The sequence below is a fragment of the Photinus pyralis genome, unplaced genomic scaffold (assembly GCF_008802855.1).
Source record: "Photinus pyralis isolate 1611_PpyrPB1 unplaced genomic scaffold, Ppyr1.3 Ppyr1.4_LG5, whole genome shotgun sequence".
In the NCBI taxonomy this organism is placed as follows: Eukaryota; Metazoa; Arthropoda; class Insecta; order Coleoptera; family Lampyridae; genus Photinus; species Photinus pyralis.
The window spans coordinates 22,088,318-22,113,308 of NW_022170596.1; the positions used below are offsets into that span (position 1 = coordinate 22,088,318).

The window sequence follows — 24,991 nt, forward strand, 5'->3', positions numbered from 1 at the left end:
TCCACATAAGTATTAAAATAAAATGAAAACTTATATGAATGTAACTTCAAGGACAAGACCAAGTAATCAACATCAATAAACATAAATTAAGCAAACATTACACCAAAAATGTAAACAATTAATAACAATAGCATAACGGTATCACACATATGATTGCATTGCGGTTAAACAAAGTAAATTTCAAAAACAGAGATTCAAACACACAACAAATATAAAATGCGGCATACAAAACACAAATACGATATAAAGAAATGCAAAAATTACTACCTGCATTAAATAACACAAAATAACAACAAACATTTATGGAGCGAAACGTTCACTACCTCCATTCAAGACCAGATGCCAAACGTAACTCCCGTTCGTGCTTTCTAGGTGGCGCAGGCAACTTTTTTTCCCACCTAGAAATTGCATGGTTGCCAACTCTCAAAAATGTATGTATCGTCGTAAGCTGTATATACAGGGTGGAACCTTTCACCGTACTACGCGGTTACCATAAAAGCTACACTTTACGCAATTCGAGTGGTGTTCATACGACTTTAGTTTACCCTGAGATTCACATGCCCACGACTACAGTGCCCTCTATCCGTGACCACCCATTTTGTATTGAAAGCATAGGGCTAATAGCAGTCCATGTACTATATGGTCTAAGGCCTTCTGTCGACCTCGTCGCCATCTTCTTCATTTTTCTAGTTTCATTACGAAAATCCCCTAGTATTCGGCATCTGCGCAAAACGGTCGTTTGGTTATATACAGAGCATATCATATTTTTGTTTCAGATGTAAAGGTGTGTTGCCTAACCATAAGGGTGGATTATCACAGTATTACTCATCTTTTTCCCGCTTTTATGAGTGTTTAGCTTGGTACATCACAGTGTCATATCTCCCGTTATCTTTCCGTTTGATTTTCTCCCTTGGGGGCATTGAAACTGCTAGTTATATGGAAATGAACGGTTAGTAATAGATTTCCTAATTACCTATACCACAGATATACGCGTGCCTATACTTTAGCATATCAATCAGTAATAGCACTATGGATAGCAGGCGTCCCAGTAAGCAAATCAAACTCAAAAATGGTATCAAAATGATATCTAATTTGACCGCGATATTTAGATGTGAATATCATCAATGTTTTGTGAATTGTTTGCATCATTGGATTTTTACAAACATTAAGAGCATTTTTGATCAATCAAAATTCTGTTTCCAATTTCGCTGTTTGTCATAATATTATTGCCTGTGGTAGGTAGGTATCATAATATATGGTATATAGGTACCTACTAATAGAAATTCCACTTCATAGGACCTAAAATCCATTCGAATGGTAAAACTTCTAATTGACTGACGAAAGGTGCAGTTCCTTTCATTTCAATACGAAGAAAAAACAAATCGTCGTAAAAATAACAGGGTAGGTACAATGGTCGTGTTGTTTGGTTGACATGTCGATCATAACTTACGTTAGCGCGTGTTTCTCCAGACTTGTAGTGGGTGAAGTCTGGCAAGTTTGTTATTGTTTTAAAATCAATTTCAAATTTATAGCTCCACATAAAAAAAGTCAACAGTCTGAAGTTTATGATTTCCTTTGTTTGCGATCTTTAAGTAATGTGACTCGCTTTAGCTTCACTTTACAAATTGACGTAATGACTACATCTCGGTTAAATGTCGCCAATAAAAATTTGTAGGTACCGTAAGTTGTAAATATAGGCATTCTGTATAAACTACCTACCTACTTACATAAAGTATTTACTGCAATTTTTTCTATAATACCTACTTCCCACTTTTCGTAAATTTCGTATTTACAAGCCAATAGCACAACATCAAATAATGAATTTGAATTGAATAGTTTAATATAAATTAGGTACAAAAAAGGACCATAATTTACAGTATTGTCAGGCGAAAGTTGTATAGGGAAGTGAGAGACGCGTCTTTTGTTCCAAGAGAAGTAGGTGGCTTACAGAAAGGTGACATATTTTCATACGCATCGATGCCATAATTTCCTACCTATTAACATCAGTCAATTCTTTTATATACAGGGTGGTGACTTGCGTAACGCATCATAGGGATTTTAATGTAAAATTCATAACATGCTATTCCTCCCATATTATTTTAGAGCAAATATGTATTAAGGTTTTTTGTAGAAAAAAATTTTTACGCCAATCAACCGTATTAGTTTTCAATACTTTTCATATAAAGACGGAAAATTGGAAAAATAAAACCCGCATCTTTTTCAATAATCTGCGATGCCATGGAATTTTCCAAAAAGGCGACAGTGCCAGAAAGCCCTATTTGCTTTTTTCACTTTTATCTTGCTCCTCGGGTTGTCAAGGGTCAAGCCGCTACATTTAGTAGCTGAAGTTTCATAGTTGGGTTAACGGAAACACAGTATATCTCAGTTGCTTACGGTTTTCACGAGGGTTTTCACGACCACGTGCCACTTTTTTGTGAAACTTTCAATACCGCACAAACAGAATGAAATTAGCTATGTTTGTTTCTGAGATACAAGGTTGGTATTTTTTGAATGCAACATCCTGTATATCTGAACGTTATTGTTTACGGTTTTGTAAATAGGTCATTTGTTTTGTTTTATTGTATCCGTGCCCCGTGGCAACCAAGACCAATCAATGAAAATGGCTGACGGTAGAAACAAGTCATTTCAAAAATTTGAAAAATATGATAATATCAGGGCCGGACTGGGCAGGAGGAATACCGGTAGATTTCCCGGGTATTAAAGAAAAAGGATTTACGGTGAGATTTAAAGCATTCCTCTACTTTTCAAAACAAGAATTTATCAATGTTTCTTTTGTGTTAAACGTAAATTTCCCAATAATTTTATGGCACGATAAAATATTGTTAGGTATGACATTTACCTATAAATAATCCTTCCAGGATAATACACTAATATATGTAAACCCTGCCCAAAAATTAAACTCCTTCACACTGGAACGACGGCACTGCAGAAGACGCTATTATGGTCACTTTATCCGTCTGTTCGTCCACCGGCCTTAACTACTCTTCCAGATTTCAAAATATTTGGTTCGTTCTTTTGCATTCGGTATCTTATACCTCTGGCATCTCAAGCAAGAAAAATCTTGACGAATAATAAGCGCAGACTGTGCAATGCCATCTTTTTTATGTATACATGTAGATATTTTTTTGAAATTTTAACCAAAGATTCTTCTAGTAAAGCCAAGCATATCGCATATTGTAAAAATCAGATGTGCACATGCACAAACATTTACACTTTTCTTTGCTTCGCTAGTATCGGCGCTCTTATCACTTATCGCGGCTCTAACATAAACGCACCCTAATTTATGACACGGCCGCCTACGATATCCGTCAAGTGGCATGCTTCAATTGCTGAACATTTGAACGTTATTGACGTTTTCTTTCACTTTGCCGTTTGGAAATCGGCAGATTATATTACCTCTGTTATTCTTGAATAATTTCCTTCGAAATAAAAAAAAATTCCAACGCACTCGAGGATGTACAAGTTAACTTTTTTTTGCAAGTTTGTGACCTTCCCACTCCCTCACGTCATGCTTAAATGGTCAGATTATTAAAATGCTCACTTCTCAACACGTAGTCAACCCACTTTAGTTTAATCTGACGCGCTCCAGTAAATTCCCAAATACCCTATTGGGCTCCCCTACTATTGGTTAAGCGTTCACTGAGCCCCACCAAATATCTCTCAAACTAAAAAGACACAAAAGTGCAATTAAGCACAATCTAATCACGCATTACCGTCGTCTCAACATACCTATAAAAGTGCAATTCTTGGAGGACTGAGGATTCACTTAGCCCCCATTTGATTTTTCTAAATAATTTTAAAATCGGAAAGGTACCAACCGTAGAATTAGTTGTAATAGAAACTTATGTACTAAAACATCTGCATGTTACCTTGAAATAATCAATGTTTTTACTTTATCAGTTATGTGTATCTGTATTGTTTCGTTTGCCAGCTAACTGCATGGTAACAGTTGCCTCCTACATGATTTCCCGAAAAAAAAACCTTGTAGGGGGCCCTTTTAAACATATTTCCCGGTAGGATTTTACAAACCAGTCCGGCCCTGGATATAATAATATAATTATTTAAAAAATGTAGAGTGTCATATACATCAATGTAATCAGGAAAAATAATGCCAAAATTGACTTTAAGATATACAGAGAATTGCCTTTAAAAATACTAATTTTGGGTCAAATCTTAGAAACGGTGACCCAAAAATGTCTAACCGTATCTTAGAAACAAAGCTAAATTGATTCTGTTTGTGGTATTAGAAGCAGGGGCGGACCGAGGCCTCAGGGGGCCCTGGGCTAATATTTGTAGGGGGCCCTCTACTTAATGAATTTCGGGTTATCGAAAAACATCTTCATTTCTATTTCTATTTCTATTTCTTCAGTAAATTATTATTAAAATGACAGGTCTAAGGCAAACGTATAAATACAATGAAAGATATTGAAATACAGTAGGGTTCAAATTTCAAAAAGCACAGATTACACAGAAACAGTGAAGCTCGATCTGTACATAGCGGTAGGCGAAAAACCACTGATCTATTTTCAGAACTAGACCTGTGAGAATCAGAGTGACTTTCAACACGTTACCCGGTGCCTTGGGGTGAGTAGCGTAGAATATTGCCTGCACGGTGACTACATGGAAATAGAATATTAGAGTTTTCAAGTGTTTTAGAGGAATTTTTTGAAAGAAATTTCCCCTATGTGATGGTTTTGTCCGTCCGTCTGTACTTTATCTAACTTGAAAAGAAACACCGCAAATCTTCTTCTTCAATCAACTCCTACGAGTTCAAGGATCAGTGCTTTTGATTATGAGCCGCATTAAAAGTTGCGTCTCCGAATACGAGCTAAGTATCAAAAATTCCTCTACTGAAAACGTATACGATGCTTCGTATCTTGTTTTTCTTTTGGCCTCGGATTGCACGGAACGTCGGATCACCGCGACCTTACTGTAATTATGAAATATATCATAAAAAGAAACTCTAACGTAGATGACATGACATGTACAAATGCTTTAAGGTTTCGCCTCGTGACGTAGCTTGATTCTCGGTTCTTTTTTCCCTGCCTCCTCGTTACACTTGTCGATGGAGAGAGATGGGGAACACTCGACGAATTTATGGGATCACACGTGTACCTACTGTTACATTTACACCGACTATTGCGCGCCAAAGGGACACTCGTGCTTTATAAAGTTTGAAAATCTAAGATAGTTTAGCATCTTATTGGACTTATTGTTTTTATTAATCCCTATTGTAGTGGTCGGCATGGGGTGCAGCCCTTAAAGCCCCTGCCTAAATCCGCCCCTGATTAGGAGAAGGGTTCACCTGAATGGACCCAACCCGAAAAAACCCATTGAGTTTTTTCGGGTTGGATCCACTTGAAAAAACCCACTGGGTTTTTCATTAGTGGGTTTTTTCAGTTTCAAATAATTAACAGGTTTTTTACTTGGGCTGGTTTGAAATAAATTTATATGGCAAAGTATATTTCAAATTATACACGAATCACTTTTAATTTTTAAAATAGAAAAATAAAACATAGATATGTACTTCCATTTGAGTTCGTTTAGTATTAATAGTGTTTTTATTCAATGGTATTAGTTAACAATTCAAAACAGTTCAATACTTGTATTCTTATTCTTACCCATAGTAAAATTTAAAAGTGAACCACAACAACACAACCACAATATTGTAGCGCCTTTTTTTTCATATTGTCGAATTGTTTAATTCCGATCGAAAAAGTACTAGGTATTACCCACTTTTACTTGGAAAAGCCCGAAAAAACCCACTTGGGCCCAGTGGGTTGGGGTTTTTTTAAAAAACGGGTTTTTTCAAACCCTGATTAGAAGTTTCTTAAAAAAAGTGATCGCGAAAACCGCAAACCTCTATCTTGAAAAATATCTGATATACACTGCAGTTTCAATAAAAAATAGGACACACTGTACAGTACACAAGTTTAGGAATTCATAGTCGAAAATATTAATTAATATCGGTGAACCTTCAATCGTTGTGAACGATTCGGATCGTTTAACTTACCCTAAGACAGCGTTACGTTTGATACTTCTGGTGGGCTTTCTAGGTAAATTAATACCTATTTGATTGCGATAAAGGAAAACACGTGTTTTACTAAGACGACACAAAAAGTCTATTAATTAAATAGTTATACGTCTCGAAAAAAATACCACGTATTACACTTAAAGCTTCGTATCTTTGATAGATTTATTTCAAACATTAAAACTTAACCTTTACTCCCCTCGCCTAACACATTGGGGCGGCAAGTTTGTATTCCGCCCCGAGCACCAATGACCGACGGTACTCCACTTATTGGGCATTGGGGTAACATATAAGTTGCTGGTTTGTAATTTTTTGTTGTGGGAAATCGAAGAAATTAAGGAAATTATAAATTAGCATTTTATTAAAAACCACTCGTGCCGTGAAATTAAAACAAAAATTAGATTTTCAAGCAAATGCTAAATTCTAATTTATTTATTTTTCCGGTTTCCCGAATTGAAAAATAACGAATAAGGACATGAGCAAAGAGCAGTCGCCGAATTTTTCAAGCTACGAGAAACCTATTTACAACGCTGGTCTAAATTAATTAGGAGAAGAAATATTTCGATCGAAAAGAAATCAGTAAAAATACCTGCATCCCTATAGTGCGTAAACCGTTCCTACACCCTGTATGTAACTATGCGGCACATACCTAACCTACTCCTTGCAGTCGATTGTAATATGTGTTGCCTATGCACGTTCTCGACTACGTTCTCGAGAACATACAGCCTCTGTCATACAGCTAACAACCTGATAAATAAAAGTTTGAAATATGCTAAGTATTTTTATAAATCCGTTATAGAGCATAAGTAAAATATAGGTATAAATTATTAATACGAGTGTACAAAGCTAAAAGAACTGAAACAGTAAAGTTTAGTTTTAATTTACCACTTAGTTGATATTTGCTGCCTTCTCTTTAGGGAAATGCATGTTTACTAGAAAATCAATACAAGTTCGTAAACAAAGAGTAGAGTAACTTCAGATATATACCAAAACACAATTTAGGAAATCTTTGGAATCCCATTCTATTCCAACGCCAAACCGCCCATTATTATACAATTCTCCAATAGCATACGGCCACAGGCGTACCTACTCGTGATTGAAGAGCCGCCTATTTCACAATACAGGTAAATTTATACCGAAAGATAGGTAGGTAATACGGTAAGATGAGTAGAGAATAAACACTGCTCATGTCTAATTTTGTATATTTCCGTAAACATTATTTTGACCTAAATTAGATTTTCATTCTTCTTGTTTCTACATTACGTGATGTGATTTTCGAGTTGTCACTTTAATTATCCACCTAATCTGATATCGATTAAAATTTGAAATTATATACCTATGTAGGTAGGTGTAACTAAAAGAGGTAAAAAAATTGTATTAGCCATGCACTTGGTCACAACTACCTATATTTTGTACACACACGGTAGGTACCACTATTATCTAAATAGGGAAACATAAAGAACCTTGCTAATATAACCATTATTCAATTATTCTTATTTTATTTTATGCTTATTGTAAGTTAGGTAATAGGTACCTACCTACCCAATTTGTATTATATCAGAAGTGCAGATGTGCAGAAGATTAAAAGGTATAAAATTTCGATTTTTTTTCGAATTCACCTAAAAAATAAAGGTCCTACCCACCTACCTTTACCTACTATGTTTTACTGGAGATTTACAAGTTACAATTCACAACAGTGTTAAACGAATTTGTTTGTAAGACGAAAAATTTAACCCCTCGGTGGGTCGTTGTTTTGGTAGTACCTAAGTTCTATATGTATGTATAGGTATGCCGTCAACGGCGTCAACACTGATAGCGTTTTCGATTGGCAAAACTCGTGCTGCACGAGTGCAATTTTTACGTTCTATTGGTAATTTTAGGGCAATTTTCTGTGTTCCATTAGCAAATGTGATGCAACAATTACGCACTCAGTGCAAATTTCGACGCACGAGGTGGAGCTGCTAGTTAACAAATTTTCAAAACAAACGTGCAACAATTTGAATTTGTTTCTTGCATTGGAGAGTTTTCTGTCGTCATCTAGCGATAGCGAAGATGATGGACTAGCCATAACTTCTATTAAAAAGTTGCACTTACTCATTAAACGCCAAAAATTGGTCCTTTACCTACAGGAGTTTCAAATTTATATTCCTCATCGTTTATCATAAATAATACTGAAATCGTTTCAGTCATTTTTTAGCATAGAGATTTGTCGATTACCTAAATCTAAAATGAAGTTATGGACAAATGACAACAAATATTTACGAATATTTAGGTATGTTCCATTGAGAGCAATTTTCACATGGATTTCTTCAGTTTCTCGTGCAACACTCGCTGCCCCCCCTGGCCTGGCCACAGGTTACGTTTTATGTTTGTTAAAAAATATCTGTATCTTTGTTGGCTTCTAATTCATAACCTTTTCTTTTGAGATTTAAGCAATGAAAGAGGTTTTAAGCTATAAATTAGGGTACCTACCGATCCCGAAAATCGCTGTTCCCATGCCCATCGGATTACTCGGCATACCGGTATCTGCATAGCTAGGCGCCAGCCCGGCTCGCCTGCCCTCGGACTGAGTGAAGTTATCGGTCAATATAATCGCGCGTTAACACAAACCTCTGTGCAGTGGTCAGCCAGTGATGTTCCGTCTACCGATTTTTCGGTAGATCTACCCGCTACCGATTTGCCTAAAATTCTACCGATATACCGAAATTGCCTTTATATCTACCTATCTATTTTCGCTCCGTGTTTTTTTTTGCATATTAAATAAGTACAAAATTAATTGATATAAAAGCGGTAATCACTAATATTTTGAGATATAATAATCTTGAAGACGTTTTTAGTAGCTATTATCTACTAAAAATAAAAATGTATATTATGTGTTTCATTAAACATTTTTTTTTCGCCAATTTAATTTTTTGCCCCTCCCTAGACCAAAAGCTGCGTACGCCCATGCCCAACGGTAGGTACTAGAGATAGGTAACTCTAATCTTTTGGTTTATCTATCCTAATTATGTCGTTTTCCAGATATCCGTTTATTGATTACTAGCCATGGCCGCCTCAGCATCTCCTTTCTACATGTTTTAACTGTAAGTAGCTATAGTATACCTACATAAGTATACTTATAACATATTAGATGCACCTCTCGACGTTCGTCTTATGGCTGCTGAAACCTATAGTTGCAATTGTTGCCAACTTCACACAGGTTCAGCAAACGATTTCAATAAAGTATATATTTCAAAAATTTTAAAGTGTAACCTGTAGAATTAACCATCGGCATATAGAGATGGACTGCTCGTTCCAATGCTAAGCGCGATTAGGTGCTGCAGGTGAGAGAGAAGAGGGAATTAAGAGGCATTTCTCTATCATACCATCGACATGTGATATACAAGCACTGCTACGGCAATGACGCTAAAGGGCCGAGGGGGGAAAGTTGGAAGGCGCTATTATGGTCATCTTCTCCGTCCGTTCCAGGCCTTACTATTGCCACGGTTTACAAGATATTTAGTTCGTCTTGCATTCGGTAACTTACAGCACTGGCACCCTAACCAAGAAAAATTTTGACGATTTATTTGCGCATGTGCAAACAGCGCCATGTCAGTGTTTGTGTTTGTGTCTCTAAAACAGGTAACAATGGGTCCTAGTGCGGAATTTTCCAGCCTATAGTTGAGATTCGAGAATAATCCCGGCATTAGATGTCGCAACGAATTTGGTTACCGGCGTCATACCATCCCCGTGGCGAGAATGTTGTTTTACAAGTCAGTGCACATACACAGAGCAAACAATTCAATGACTTCCACAAATTTTAACAAATGATCAAAATGTATAAATTTATCTTCGGATCAAGACCTTGTAACAAACATCAACGGATTAAAATTTACACCAAACATGAAGTTCATGATAAAGAACAACAATTAGACAAAATACAAAAAACAGAATAGAATCATTAAGTTGAGAAATTGAGTACACCATAAAGCAAAAACTCCTTGAAAAAAAATGTTCCCATTACTTAAATTTCACAAGGTTATATGTTATGAATGAATAAAGGTAAAGCACGTACACACTTACGTTATGGTTCAATCTAAAATTGTACAGACGCACACAAAGGGTTAGATTCCTAAAATTTAATACAAAAGAACAAACAAAACAGAACTTGTTTTCTTTTCGACCAAAGCGGGCATTTCTTTCTTGTCCCCTTTTTTTTGCATACGCTGAACACATCTACCCTCCTTTTCATCTAGTACGAAATGCAGGATTTCCACGTCTTGAACGGCTTTTATTTATCGACTAAGTACAGGGTGAATCAACGATTGCGCGGAGTAACTTAATGCCTTGAAGATAAGATTTTTCTATAGAGTGCTTTTGTATATATGATATGGTTGAATATTCTCCACATTTTAAAAATATTTGGAATTGTACAGGGTGCCCAAATGGTACATTTTTTAAAATAGAACCCCCTGTATTTGAATGCATTTTTGAATTCTATGTGTAATTGTACGTCTTTTTTATTATGTGGTTAATATCCGAAAAGCTAGTAGTTTTAAAGATATTTCGATTTTTAAGAAAAATTGGGCATTTGCAAGCGTCAGTAAATATTGTCAAAATTATTACTTAAATTTTGATTCCAGGTTTTATATCTTTTATCCTGGGTTAAGTAAAAGACGAATAAATACATCTACTATGAAACTAAAAATATAGCTTGCAGGGTGTTTTTTTGGTAGATCCAAAGTTGCAAAACTTCATATTAAAAAATCTCACTTTTTTTAAATGGAACACCCTGTATATTTTTCTACTATCATTCAATCCTCCAAACCCTTCAACTTTTGATAATAATGTCCTATACCTATCTCTGATAGTTTTGGAAATATCTTGGTTTTCCTGGGTTTTATATTTTAATTTAAATAAGTTATATGTAATTTACATAATAGTGAGGTGGCCATGCAAAAAAAGGCAATTTTTATCTACCTCGTCCAAAACGACAATCATATCGATTAATTTATTTTTCAATCAATTTATTTTAAGTTCAAAAACTGGAGAATAAGTAAAAACATTTGAGTAGTAAAGTAAAGTAAAATTAAGTTAACTCCTAATGTCATCCAGTCAGTGACATTAGTTTCATTTTTTTTCATATTCACCTCGTTATTATGTAAATTAGAACTTATTTCAGATTAAATTATAAAAAGTAGAAAAACCAAGATTATGTTGTTTATGTTTTTACTATCAAATTTATTCTCCTTTATAGACTTAAATGAATTATTAGAAAAATGAATTAATAAACATGATTTTAGCTTTGAACGAGGCAGATAAAAATTGCCTTTTTTTGCATGGCCACCTCACTATTATGTAAATTACATATTATAACTTATTTAAGATTAGAATATAAAAACCAGGAAAATCAAGATAATTCGAAAACTATCAGAGATAGGTATAGGACATAATTATTAAAAGTTGAAGGTTTTTGGAGGAGCTAAAAGATGACAGAAAAATATACAGGGTGTTCCATATTTTAAAAAAGTGAGATTTTTAATATGAAGTTTTGCAACTTTAGATATAGAAAAAAAACACACTGTACTTAAGGTATTTTTTTAATGTTTCATAGTAGATGTATTTATTTGACTTTTACTTAACCCAGGATAAAAGATATAAAACCTGGAATCAAAATTTAAGTAATAATTTTGACAATATATACTGACGCTTGCAAATGCCCAATTTTTCCTCAAAATCGAATTATCTTTAAAACTACTAGCTTTTCGGATATTAACCATATTATAAAAAAGACGTACAATTACACGTAGAATTCAAAAATGCATTCAAATACAGGGGGTCTATTTAAAAAAAATGTACCATTTGGGCGCCCTACTTTGTGGGCGCACCCTGTATAATTCCAAATATTTTTAAAATGTGGAGAATATTCAACCATATCATAATACAAAAGTACTCTATCGAAAAATCTTATCTTCAAGGCATTAAGTTACTCCGCGCAATTGTTGACTCTGAAATAATGGAAACATGTCAGTATTGATTATTTTTAAATTTTAACGATTGTTAAAATTTCAAAGAAATGTCTCTAAAGTTGACTTTGCGATATGTTTGCATTTACTACAAACATCTGTGGTTAAAAGTTCAAAAAACCTCCATGAATAAAAAAGATAGCATTGCGCAGTCTGCCCATGCGCACACCTGATGTTTACAATATTATGTTGGCACCTGGTGGTTAAAATTTAAAAAAAAATATCTTCATAAATAAGAAAGTTGGCATTGCGCAATCTACGCATGCCCACGTCTGATTTTTACTATATCCGATATGTTTTCCTTTAGTAGCAATATCTGTGGTTAACATTTCAACAAAATATATTAATAAATAAGAAAGTTTAGATTGCGCCCATTTTCCCATTTTCGACACTGGGTAATGTGCTGTTTTGGGTCAAACTTAAAATAGTAAAATCAGAATTTGAAAATATTCGCTCGCGTAAGCAATTTTCAAAATAAATACACGGAGTCAGGTAAAAAAGTTATCGGACCTAACCTCATTTTTAAATGGAACACTTGGTAGAATTGAATTTAAAAAGATAGCATATTAAATTCTCTTTTCAAAAATATAGCACACCAGAAAAAGATTCAAGTGATTAAAAAAATTTAAAGAAACATTTTTTTAATTAAACAAATTTAAACGGTTCAAAAGTTTTAAAAAAATAGAAAAATGTTATAAAATTTTTTTTAAACCTTTTTTGATTCTTTTTGAAACAATACTGAATTTAAATTTTTTTCAAAAGAGAACTTAATATGCCATCTTTTTAGATTAAAATATTTGATTTTATTATTTATTTTAAAAATGGCAGATTCTTCAACGGTCATCACTCGTGAAGAAACTCAAAGAAACTTACTTTTGTAATAAACATTTTGTGTATTTCTTTTATATTAGAAAATATAGTCATATAGTCAACGAAAATTTTCATCTGTGCCAACGTATGTAACACAGAGATGTACTTTGCACTGTAAGTAGAACACCTCATATTATGCGCAATAGCATATTAGCATTTTACCAAACAAGACTTCCAAGAATTTAAAATGTAACCAGTGTGACTATGCAGCGAATGATAAATGTACTCGTAAAATATATTTATTAACTACAAGGTCACCAAGGATTCAAAGTGTGCCCAATGCGCTTTCTTTACAAAACATTTGTCAAAACATGGAGCCTGCCAAGGATTTTATGTGACCGGTGTGATTTTGTCCATAAGTAGGAATTTTAAAACACATTTGTTAATACACAAGACCAGTAATAATTTAAAATGCGCCTGGCATGAACTACAAAACCATAAACCCCTTTATGTTCTAAGGGACGCCACACGCCACTGCTGGTCAAATATCGGGAATGTCAACTCGGTGCAGGGTGCACATATGATACAAAGATTTATTTTGTGGAAATGCGCAAAAAATATTGGGCCCCTTTTTCGCTCACATTGATTTAATTAGGTAAACGCTCACTTGAGCGAAGCGCGGCGCCGCGTATCGGAGTATGAAAGCAATGTTGGCGAAAAAGGCGCTTCGCCACGCTACGCACCGTGCCTTAAAGCGGAAATTATAAACACATCTTCCTCATCAGTGGACACAATTGTTAAATGAAGATTAGGATAACAGATGACAGAGTGCCGCTCCGCGTCGCTTCGGTGCAGCGCGGTCTATGTGCGTATATGCACGGAAATGCGCTGCCCTGCGCCTCGCGGCGCGTCGTCCCGCTTAGCTCCCTTAATACTTTTGAATGTGCACACGTGAACAGTTTGATATTTGCATTGCAATTGAGGTGCAAACTACCGAACTGTAGAACAATTGTGACTGCAAATAGAGCTATGGCGAATTGCAATTTTAAAAAAATGATGTTTCACAGACACTGCAATGCGAAGGATGGCAAGGGTAGTCGCGGTATTTATGTAGTATTGTAATGTAACATTATCTGTTTTCATAATTGTGAGCAAAGATATAACGTAATTTTAGAATTGCAAAGTATGAAAATTTTTATTTTTTCAAGAGGAATAAATGAAAGTGGGACCATGAATCATTATATATGTGTTTAGAAGGGTAAATTTAACACCGACATTACAAAAATAGTACAAGTGTGAATCATATGAACTGTTAAAAGACTTTGTCACCTTTAACATATGCAAAAACTCATATTACTAAATGGGAATCGGATTGCAAGGTTATTAAACCCAAACAAATAACCTACCTGCTTGAGCTGGAAAATAGACCCAATTTTCGTTCAAATTTACGACACAATTTAATTTTATTGCGAGTTCTTTCTTTCTGAACATTGTGTAAAAATGCCACGCTGCTGCATTAAAATGTCAATCCACCCACACAAACTGTCTCTTCGTAGCTATGAACTAATTAATCATTATTAAATTTAATAACCAATATAAATTGGGCTACGCGTTGCCATTGATTATTGTGTATAATCAATGGTCTATTGTCAACTGGTCTTACTAATCGGCAGGGCCGGTATAAAAATTTTCTTAGTAGATGAATGTGATTTGTCCCTCCATGTAATTTTCTAATTTCACGTCTTTATGGGTGCTCCTTGAATTTGGCGCTTCCTCTCCTGCCCTTTTGATCGACAATATTAGCGCAGATGTAAATATACCAATATCAGCAAGTGCCACATAGTAGCATTGTATTTTGTATACACCTTATACAGGGTGTTACATGACCGTATGTAAACAAAAATTGGGTGATAGAGGGGATCAAGACAAGCACTTTTTCCAAATCAACCGATGGCCAACTTGATTCGTTTGGAGTCACCCCCAAAGAAGTGGTGAAATTTGGATTTCTTCTTTAGTTTTTTTCTCAGCAACCATAAGAGTTACAATTTTACAAAGATGGCTTTGAATAAGTTTTCGGCTACACCCTATCTCATTTTGAATGGGACTTCAGAGACCGGACATTTTTTTGTTAAGTTAATATAGCGGAATTCACAGAAACATCACTTTTTAGATTCCAGATTGCAGTTACGCCTCATAGCGGTCATTTCAGAAACTTAAAAATATTTTCCAGGTTTTGCTCGTGGCCGTTTTAGTAATAAATTTTTTTACCGCAAGCCCTACGATGGATAGATTCTCAGAAGCAGACCTCGCATTCTTAGTTGGCCACCCTGTACATACTTGATGAGTTAGGGAACAAAATCGAACAGTTTTTAAAAATAACTTTTCAAACAAAAGTTGTACTCATTTGAAGATTAGGCCTTCGGGTTACAAAGTGCCGCCTCGCCTACTAGTGAGTGATCTAATTTCGCATGTAGTTAATTGAAAATGTCGCAAATAACAGAAAAATAACAATTTCATTCGTTAATGTGATACGTTGGAATTTTAGGAAGTAATGTAAGTGTTTCGAAATTTGAGATTTTGGTATTTTATAAGTTTTGGAAATTTTAAGTTTTGGGAATTTGAATTTTGTCCACTTACCAGATATACGCTTGGGCCACTGCTTCGATTCTGAAACTGCAGAACCCATCGCATGTATTACTATGTCATCTATCTAGTCGCCCACTGTAACCGAGTAATTCATTTATTTCACAAACACTTTTTAAAATTATTACTTTACAAATAACCACTCAGCTTGCCAAGATTAACAAAAAACTCTAAATTTATTGGATTCCTAAATACACGTGACAACAGTTTAATAAACAATTGCAAATACCTTAAATCTAAAATTAAACCATAATTTTTTGCAAAACTACCTCAATTAAACTTACCCAAAACAGCAAAGTTAATGAGAAGGCATGTTAATCAAACACTATAGATTAAAATAGAAAAAAATAACACTTACTTAAACACTTGTACGTGATTCTACACGCTACGCGGTTTTCTTTTTGTTGAATTTACACGCTAGCTTCCTAATTATTAATTATGGTTATGATAATAATCTACAATGTGCTTGTTACTTTTAAAACGATATGGGCAGCCCTTGCGAGAACTTGACTGATCCAAAACTGGATACCGGTTTAACAACCATTTTATTAACTTCACAAACGTAAACTTCAAAAACGTTCTATTCAAAACGTCAAATAACCGTAACTGAACTGAATAATTTCAATGACTACAATGTCGTAAACGGTGAGAATCTCTATGCCGGCAAAAATCAGAATCTCTAAGCGTCTTTTATATTTATAACCACCTAACGTACTATTTTCTCCGTAATTAAAAAAAAAGTGGTCTCCAATCATCTTTAAGGATAAAGAAATTTTACACAAAGAAACATCTGCAAATTTGATCAAGTGAAATGTTTTTTTAAAATTAAATAAAAGCAATAATTTCGCACAGCTATCTGGTCCACACAATTGAACGAAAAAGCAACCATCTGTACCGTGACAAGCCTTTCCCATAAACATAAAAAAATTACGCAAAGTAAAATTATGCGTGTTATCACAGAAGGATTGCACAAGGTAAATTATTGATTTATTAGGACCTCGGAGTTCTTTTGGGGCACTCATAGCTCGAGCTTCTATATTGGCGACACAAGAAAGCGAGACCGCGATTCGAGTTCTAAGAAACTGTTGGGCGCCCGAAGTCGACTACCCCTCCAAGATGTGCGCCTTGCAGAAGATGGGTAATTTCGCCCATTGGAAAAAAACATAATTCCGTCACGTAGGAGTTGTGCGCGCTTACAAGATCTTTCCGACTTTCCAGATGTGGCCGCCTTACATCATGTGTTACATCATGTAGCCCCATCCCTAAAGTTGTGAATTACACGGCCTAGGTAGGTACAACTCCTCGTCTCACTACAAGCGATCTTCTACGGGCCCACATTTGATGCCAGCCAGCTAGTCTCCTAAAGTAAAATTAAAAGCTACCTTTTTACAAATTAATTTCCAAAAATGCGCTAAAAAGTTAGGAATTCATACATTTACTAATTGTGTAATGTGAAAAACAAATAATATTTAGAAAATTACTAATGCTCTAAACTTGTAACAGCAAACCAATGGGATACGTACCTAATTAGGTAATAACCTATTCATTATACAACGAAAACTCTCCCTAAATATTGATGTTAAACGTAGGTACATATTATTCCGACCTTTTTTTTGTGTTTAATACATTTTACTGCGAACAGATTTTTAAAATATCATAAAACACTAAACTGGTAAATTATAGTAACGCTCCCCACATCAGACGCCTTTGGTCGAAAGCTTAATTCCAGATTTCTCTGAAAACGTAGTGCTTTTTTTCTCTACTCATATGCACTTGGCCCCTAAAATAATTAGGGGTAAGCAAAAATTTGAACATTAAGGATTCAGCATATGCATCCTATGTTATCGCGCAAATCACCACCATTGGTGTAGGTACGTGCTGTGTCTCATCATAGACACGTTATCTGTATTTCCCTTAAATGAAGTACCTAAGGTACCTATATTCTAGTAATCCCGATAGACATCGGCTATAAGAATCTAAGGCGAATGTAACTAACGCATTCTTTCCGGAAAATATGACGTACTTGTTCTAGAACATTCGGAAGCATTCGGGAGCACTCGGAAAGTATTCTAGAAAGATAGTTGTTTCGTATACAGTAGACTCGCATTAAACCGGGGTACTGCCGGATGAGTGAAAATGCCGGATTACTGGAAAATTATCAATAAAATTACTTAAAATACGCACAAGTGTTTTATTGCACTAGAACAACTAATAAAAGGTATTTTAGAAATTAGAATCAAAAATTATATATTCAAAAATTATCTCTAAGTAATAATGTTTTCATAGTACAGTACCTACTAAACTAAAATATGAAATATAAACACTAGACTCCGCAACTTACCAATCTTAGTCCTTTGTTTTCAGTAGTTTCAATAATGTGTATCTTGTGGGAGAAGTATTGCACAATCACAATGTTAATTAAAAGTTCCCTTCATTTCGTCGAAATCTGAGGTTATCGTTATGTTACTTATAAGTCGTCAAGTTGGCGAAACTGAAAAATTAGAAGTGACAGCTAATTCTTGTAGGAGGTTATGTTTTAACTTCTTCGTCTATTAACAAGAAAGATGCTGGATTTAACATGTACATTAACAGTTAATGTAATAAAGGTCCTTCCCCTTTCGAATATATAAGGCGTTCGATACTAGTCACCGGCTGATACGAAAAAAGTGTTCGATGTTAATAGGCGGTCGATCACAAAGAGGCACTCTGTGGAAGATCCGAGGGATGTTCATCTTCGTTCCCCTTTCGAATGTATGAGGCGGCCGATGCCAGTCACCGGCTGTTACGAAAAGGCGTTCGAAGTCAATCGGCGGTTGATAACAAAGAGGCAGTCTATGGAAGATGCGAGAGATGTTCCTTGCCGTTTAGAATGCATGCATAAGGCGGTCGACGCTAGTCAACGGCTGATACGAAAACGGCGTTCGAATGTTGAGTCAGAAATTCAACCTCTCACGGGCAAGTTTGTATGTGTTTCTCAGTTTCATTTCCATTTCTTCAAACGTCAATAGAACATGACATTTCTCAATTCATTTCATTACAGAAAATTTTGACATTTTAGATGTCATGCGCGTTGGCGGCAGCGTATAAAAAACTGTGCGTAGGAACTACACGATGAAAAGTGAAACTTCCATGATTTGAAATGTAAACGCCCGTGCAGGTATGAGAAATGGGGAGAACCTGTGCTCTCTTCACTCATTCCCCTTCGAGCGTTTCACTATTTTCGTGACCGTGACCGCTGGCGCTCGTAGCATTCGACTTACCCTACCTGGTCTACTACTGGACCTAAAGAAGTGTCATTAGGAATATTCGAGACTTTTTCTGGTATAAGAATTTTTGAGTTGAGTTCCGGAAAGTACCTTCAAATAATGGTATCTGGCAACGCAAGCATATTTACCAGCAATAAATTCCAAACGTACCTACTGCAATTGGTATTTTTCAAAAGTTTATTGCCCCCTATCATCTCTCTACCAAAAGTTTCACAGGAGGAAACGTTCAAACGTGGGAAATCTCTGACAGCTCTGTCTACAAAGTCAATTGTGAATTTAGATGCATCCATCCAGAAATGTAGTACAAAAGCATCTGTTCGCATCAATTAAAGTGGGGGGGAGAGTCCAAGGGAGGCATTACACTCAATATGATTCTGTACTAGGTAAGTATGTCCTTTAAATGTTAAAGGAACCATCAATGAATTATTTTTACATTTTGTCAACGCCTACTATACTATACCAAAATCTTAAACATTTATAAAAGCTCTTTTTTTCTGACTTAAATGACAATTTTTAACATTTTGGCGTAGTAGGCGTTGGAAAAATGTCATTCATATAAAAATAAAATAATAATAATAATAATAATAAAAAATAAAATAAAACTTTTTTCCCAGTCCATATAAAAATATGAAGTTGATGAAGATGTTACCTAAGTAAGAGTTAACACTGTTTTTTGATATAGGTATCTTTTGAAACAGGCCCAGAGCAAAATACACGCGGATATGGTTAATTTCGGTTTTTTTCGTATATCTCCGGAACTAATCGAAATTTCCGAATTTTCAAAACATCATTCTATCTCACCCTCAACTAAGAAAAGGTTTTTTTTGTTAGGGTGATATTATATCTATAGGTAATTGAGGTTTCATTTCTTGTACTTTATTAATCCGTCGTAATTCTCATTTTGTCGTTTCCATATTTTTTATGTAGACTCAAAACATGTCTCTCCATCATGTAGATACCTTTTTTTGTAACCGCAACACTACAGTACCTACATTTATCCTTAAACATTGAAAAAAGAAGTCTTCTTCCCACTCTTTATCAAAATGGTAGATTTTTGGTCGCTTGGGCCGTAGTTAATCTGTGCTTGGGCGCAGTCATTTTTAATGAGGCGATTGACTCATCAGAAGATCCCCGCGATCGACGGTTTGGCCACCGCCACCTATGCTATAGGTAGGTACATAATCAACGAGTAGATAATTGACACGTTTTTGTTTTTTAAAGAATCCCGTAGCAAACGATATTATTTTTTTTTGTTTTCTATAATCAAAGCCACTGCATCCAAAATTAAATTATCTTCCATTTAACGTTCCTTTTAAATACAATCGAGCTAGCGTAACAGAAACATTCATGAGGAAGGTAGAGTTTAATGCTATCGTCGCAATTTTTGAATCGCCTAATCATCAACGCGGTTATAGTTATTACTTGCGTCAGCGAAATGTTTAACTCGACACACTTATTTTATAAATATAGGTTATTAAAACAATAACAAATCTGTATCCATTACCTGGATTCTGTTGCGTTGCAACGTTGGTTACGTGATTTTTGATGACAATCAAATTGCTTAATTGGTGTAGGTAATATTATTAGCGTCACTCGGACGTGTTTCACATGATATTTTTGGGGCGCATAATGTTATAATTTGACCCTCGAGAATTTCTGCAAATCTTATGCTTCGATATTCATAATATTCAAAAGTTGAAACCTAACTCCATTCATTTAAAGAGAATATTTAATTACCTATGCTTTCTTTAAAAAATGCGCCGCCGGCGTTTCTACATGCAACACAGATCGTGCGGAAAATTACCGTGTTAAAAAAATAGGTATCAGTTTTCAAAATGTTATCTTAGGTAAAGCGATGCCCAAGATGTGTTTTGTTGTGATGAAAGTGGTATGTTTCAAAATGTTTGTGTGAAAAGTAAAATTGCAATGGCGCCACCAATGTTTTCGCGCTCCAAGAAGCACATTGCGGTTTTACGACAAAATCCATTTTTACTCGAAATCCAGATATAGGAAATTGGGGCGGTGCCATTCTGATGGCCCCTTGGAGTGGGAGATAACGAAGGCGACCGTAAACGCCCACCAAACCCCAGAAAACGGGATTCGTTTCAAGCATTTGCATATATCTCAAACAGTAGCTAAATAGCATTCGTTGATTAAATTTGATGTTTATCAAATATTTTTTTTTATTACCTCATAAACTTTTAAGCGACATTTCTTTATTCGAATAGGGGAAAGTTTATCGGTTTCGACAACTTCCAATATGAGTGAATTCGGCAAATTATTTTTAAACGTGCGTGCTTTTATTGTGCGTTAATTAGTTTGTTGTGGAATTGGTGTCTTTTATGATCTGTGCTGAAAATGAACGCGTTACCTGTTCTTAATTTCGCTACGTCTCGCCAGCCCATACAGCCTCCGCATCTGGAAGGGGTAAGTGCGTCTTTTTTGCTTTAAAATTGCGGAAAAATGAAAAGTAGGTTTACACCTGGGTATACCTATCGTAATTATGCCGGCTCGATTATATTTAGTGATACCTACGATCAATTAATTTATAACACAACGCCAACGTGATCGGGCATACTTAAGAAACGAGGGGAATCGGAAGTGATTTCGGATGTATGCACTTGTAACTAGCCAGAGAAAACATTAGGAATCCGACGGAAATTTACTACCTACCAGATTGAGGTACACCCTTATCCTGATCGTGTCTTGCTTATCTGTGGTTTTCATCGAGTAATAGGTTTGTCCTAGTTTTAATTTGTGATTGCAATTTTGCAAATGTAACTAAAATACCATCATTATCTTTCGCAATTTCCTAAATACCTACAACAATCATCTCTCTTCTTTCAAAATGTCTTACTACTAAAGCCTTCCTGATCTGAAAAATTATAACTGGAACATACCAGAAAGGAAAATTATGGGGAAGAATTAAATTTAGCAGTAAAGTCGGGCGGGATATGAATCTTTCAGTTATTTTAAATCAATGACTAAAAAATTATCGCAAAGAAAATGTTCAATAGAATTATTGGTAATACTGACGTAACAGAATTTTTATTTAAATAACAAGTATCAATTGATTAAAATATTGCTCAAGACTTGTTGCGAAAATTTCCATAAACATAATATTTCGTTTCGTCAGTTGAAGTACTTATCTATTTTCTACGATAAGTGTTTATAGGGAGCGTAAATGTTTGTATAGTAAACACTTCATTTTGATTGGGTTAAAGTGTGCATTTATTTTTTAGGCCTCATTTGTTTTGTGATTAGAAAAGTTTACTTCCTCCGAGGGAGATACCTAATTATTAATTTTTTTATACCTCATAATTATATACATAGGCCGCTCTACTGATACTGAGAGATTCAGGCCAGACTAGAAGTAGTCGTTTCAAAAATGAGAAATAAGAGCACCGTCGCCCTCGGCGTTGGCATAGAACGCAAACGGGAGGCAGTCTAGACTGAATGTTGGGCTGACTAAAATTGCAAAAAAATGTTTTGTTTTTTTAAGCACATACAATTTATTAAAAACTAATTGCGAGCTTTTTTTTGAAGAAAATGCCTTGATGGTTTCGCTGCAATCTAGTTCCCGGGCGTAAATCACTTTCAATAGCTTTGATATCCGCTTTTGTCCCATCGTCGTTGAAAGTATGCATTCTTCATAATTTTCATTTTTGAAAACGAGCGCTTTCCACTGCAATTCGAAATCATCAAAACCAAGTGGGTACATTTTTAGTGTAATTTCATTGTTCCGGAAGGAGGGTTTTTGATTTTGAAGAAGGCGATAGTACCTAAATTAGTTCCTTTTTTTCCTTAGTCATATCCCATCACAGATACAAATTAAGCCAATTACCAAAGGCTAGGTTCTAAATCGTCTTTAGAAACTTTTACCAATTCCTCTGTGTCTGTACTAGCATACAATTTTGCAGCGATTGCGAAATCCAAATCTCGAACGTCGGACGAACAGCTTCTTATACCGAGTGATCCAAAATGACTGCGGACAATTTGAATTTCCTGCAAAACTAAACAATTAGAGAAGTGGTAATCGGTTGGTAACATACCACATTTCATTTATTGAAAAGCAATGGCGGATGAATTTAATAGATCACTAAACAATAATCAAAATTAATTAAGCACAGTTGACAGTTGCACGCTCCGATTCATGTTTTCAAATATTCATTTTAATGATACCCTGGAGATAGTCTTGTTCATTAAACGATCACCGTAAGTTCTCGTTACGCGATATTTCTGTCCATCAACCTATTCTCATAAATGAACCCATGCTTCGTCATCGAAACTATACGAAATCATTCCGACATCTTCGATATCTTATATTTTTAATACACTTTTGTTGAGGAATATACGAGGGAATATATTTAATAGATATCATTTTGACCAATCTAGAAATTTTGGAGTATTTGCTGGGATTACCGTATAATTTTGAAATCCTAGTATAAAATTGCAATGAATTTATTTATTGTCCCTCTTGTTCTGGGCCCTCAACAGACTTGCGCCCAATTACAGAGTGACCCGTATAATGTTTTTTAGAGGTGCCCGTACAACGTACAGAAGGTCGTTAGTTGTTTTCTACTACACCGGTATTTACCTTACGAATTAGGAAAACTGCAGGAAAACCTAATTCGGAGTAGTCGACTGAACGTTCGAAACTGATCTAAGGAAATTTCCTCGATCTCTGCCACAGATGAAAAATTCTTGTCTCAGGTCCCAGGTTCGAACACCTGACCTGCGACTGTGTAGCCCAACGCTCAATCAATGAAATTTGCTTGGTTTCAAGAGGTAGTTGTTTCCCATTTGTTGATATGCATGAAAACGGCACCCCATACGAAAAAATAAGAAAAACTTTTACACCCAGTAGCTTGGAAAAGGAAGGATTTGCGGACAAAAGTTATATATCAAACTGTAATTATTTTTTCATGCAGAATCACATCCTGAAGTTTGTCCCATTCATTAACACACTGTATAATTGCAGTGTAAGCCACTCATGTTCTAAACAAAATTTAATAGTAAAGGCTTCCAAGGTTTCTTGAACTGTCTTTTGGTGCATAGTTAATGGTGCTTCACACCCCACATTTCTAGGCTCACCATGCATTTTGCCTAGCCAAAACATAGTCTTAGTCCAAATATGCTGAATCTGACTGCAGTAGGTAATCTTTTGCACTTTGTTTCAGTTTGCATCGTCACTAATAAGCAAGAATACAAAATAAGTATACGGAGTCGGAGAAAAAAGTTATCGGACCTAACCTTATTTTTTTTAGTAGAACACCCTGCATATTTTAATCTAAACAGATGGCATATTAAATCTTCTTTTCAAGAATCTAATAACACACCAAGGATTGGTTTTCTGTACGATTTTTTTCTTGATTACTGTAAACCACAGTAGGCTATGAAACAATCTTTTATGTCGTTCCAAACTTTCTATAATTTTTTTCGAAATTTTTTTATTTGCTTTTTTGTGCCAACTATCTCGTATGCTTTTTGTTTGCTAAATTTTTTCGTGTAAGACTTTGCAGTTACAATGTTAACATAGTGTCGTTTCTAGCGTTTCCTCGAGCTTTTCTTTTATAGCCTGCTGCGGCTTAAAGCAATAGAGTTTATATGAGAGTTTATATAAATCGCATAAAAAACCAATATCATCTATTAATTAAAATATAAAAAGAGAATTTAATCTGCTATCTTTTTGTATTAAAATATATCGGGTGATGTTCCATTAAAAAATTGGGTTAGGTCCGTTAATTTTTTTACCTGACCCCCTATGTTTATCCCGAGGCTTATCATGAAAACCGCAGATTATTCAACAATCCTTATACAGAAATTTTTGTATAAAGCGTTTTTCCGTATCATTCCGAAATTACAAATTTTTCATTTTCATTTTGCGAAACGTCAGCGTCATTCTTCATTTCTATAATCATTCTGTGGCTAACATATTTAATTAATTTTTTGATACCACTAACAATTATCTAGATACCCTATAAAAGTGCACAACACATCAGGTACAAATAACACGAAAAATTGCAAAACCGATTGAAGTTCAGAAGTTGCACAACTAAGTTCATAATTAGAACATAACTTCACTACATACTTAGGTAGGTATATACAGGGTGAGTTTTTTTCATTTTAAGCATTAGGAAACCGTAGACATAGAGGTTCGGTTAAATGAGGAAAGAGTTGTCGTTTTAAGAGCTTATTCAAGATATGCTTTTGTT

The 24,991-nt window shown here is 35.1% G+C and overlaps 1 long non-coding RNA gene across 1 annotated transcript; it reads right to left on the reverse strand.

The window, feature by feature from the left end:
• Positions 1-22,194: 22,194 nt before the first annotated feature.
• On the reverse strand, positions 22,195-22,925 carry LOC116171763. The gene is made up of 3 exons (XR_004145513.1): positions 22,829-22,925; positions 22,559-22,781; positions 22,195-22,461 (listed from the first exon to the last, which is right to left on the reverse strand). It is a non-coding gene; the product is annotated as an uncharacterized LOC116171763 (long non-coding RNA).
• Positions 22,926-24,991: the final 2,066 nt, after the last annotated feature.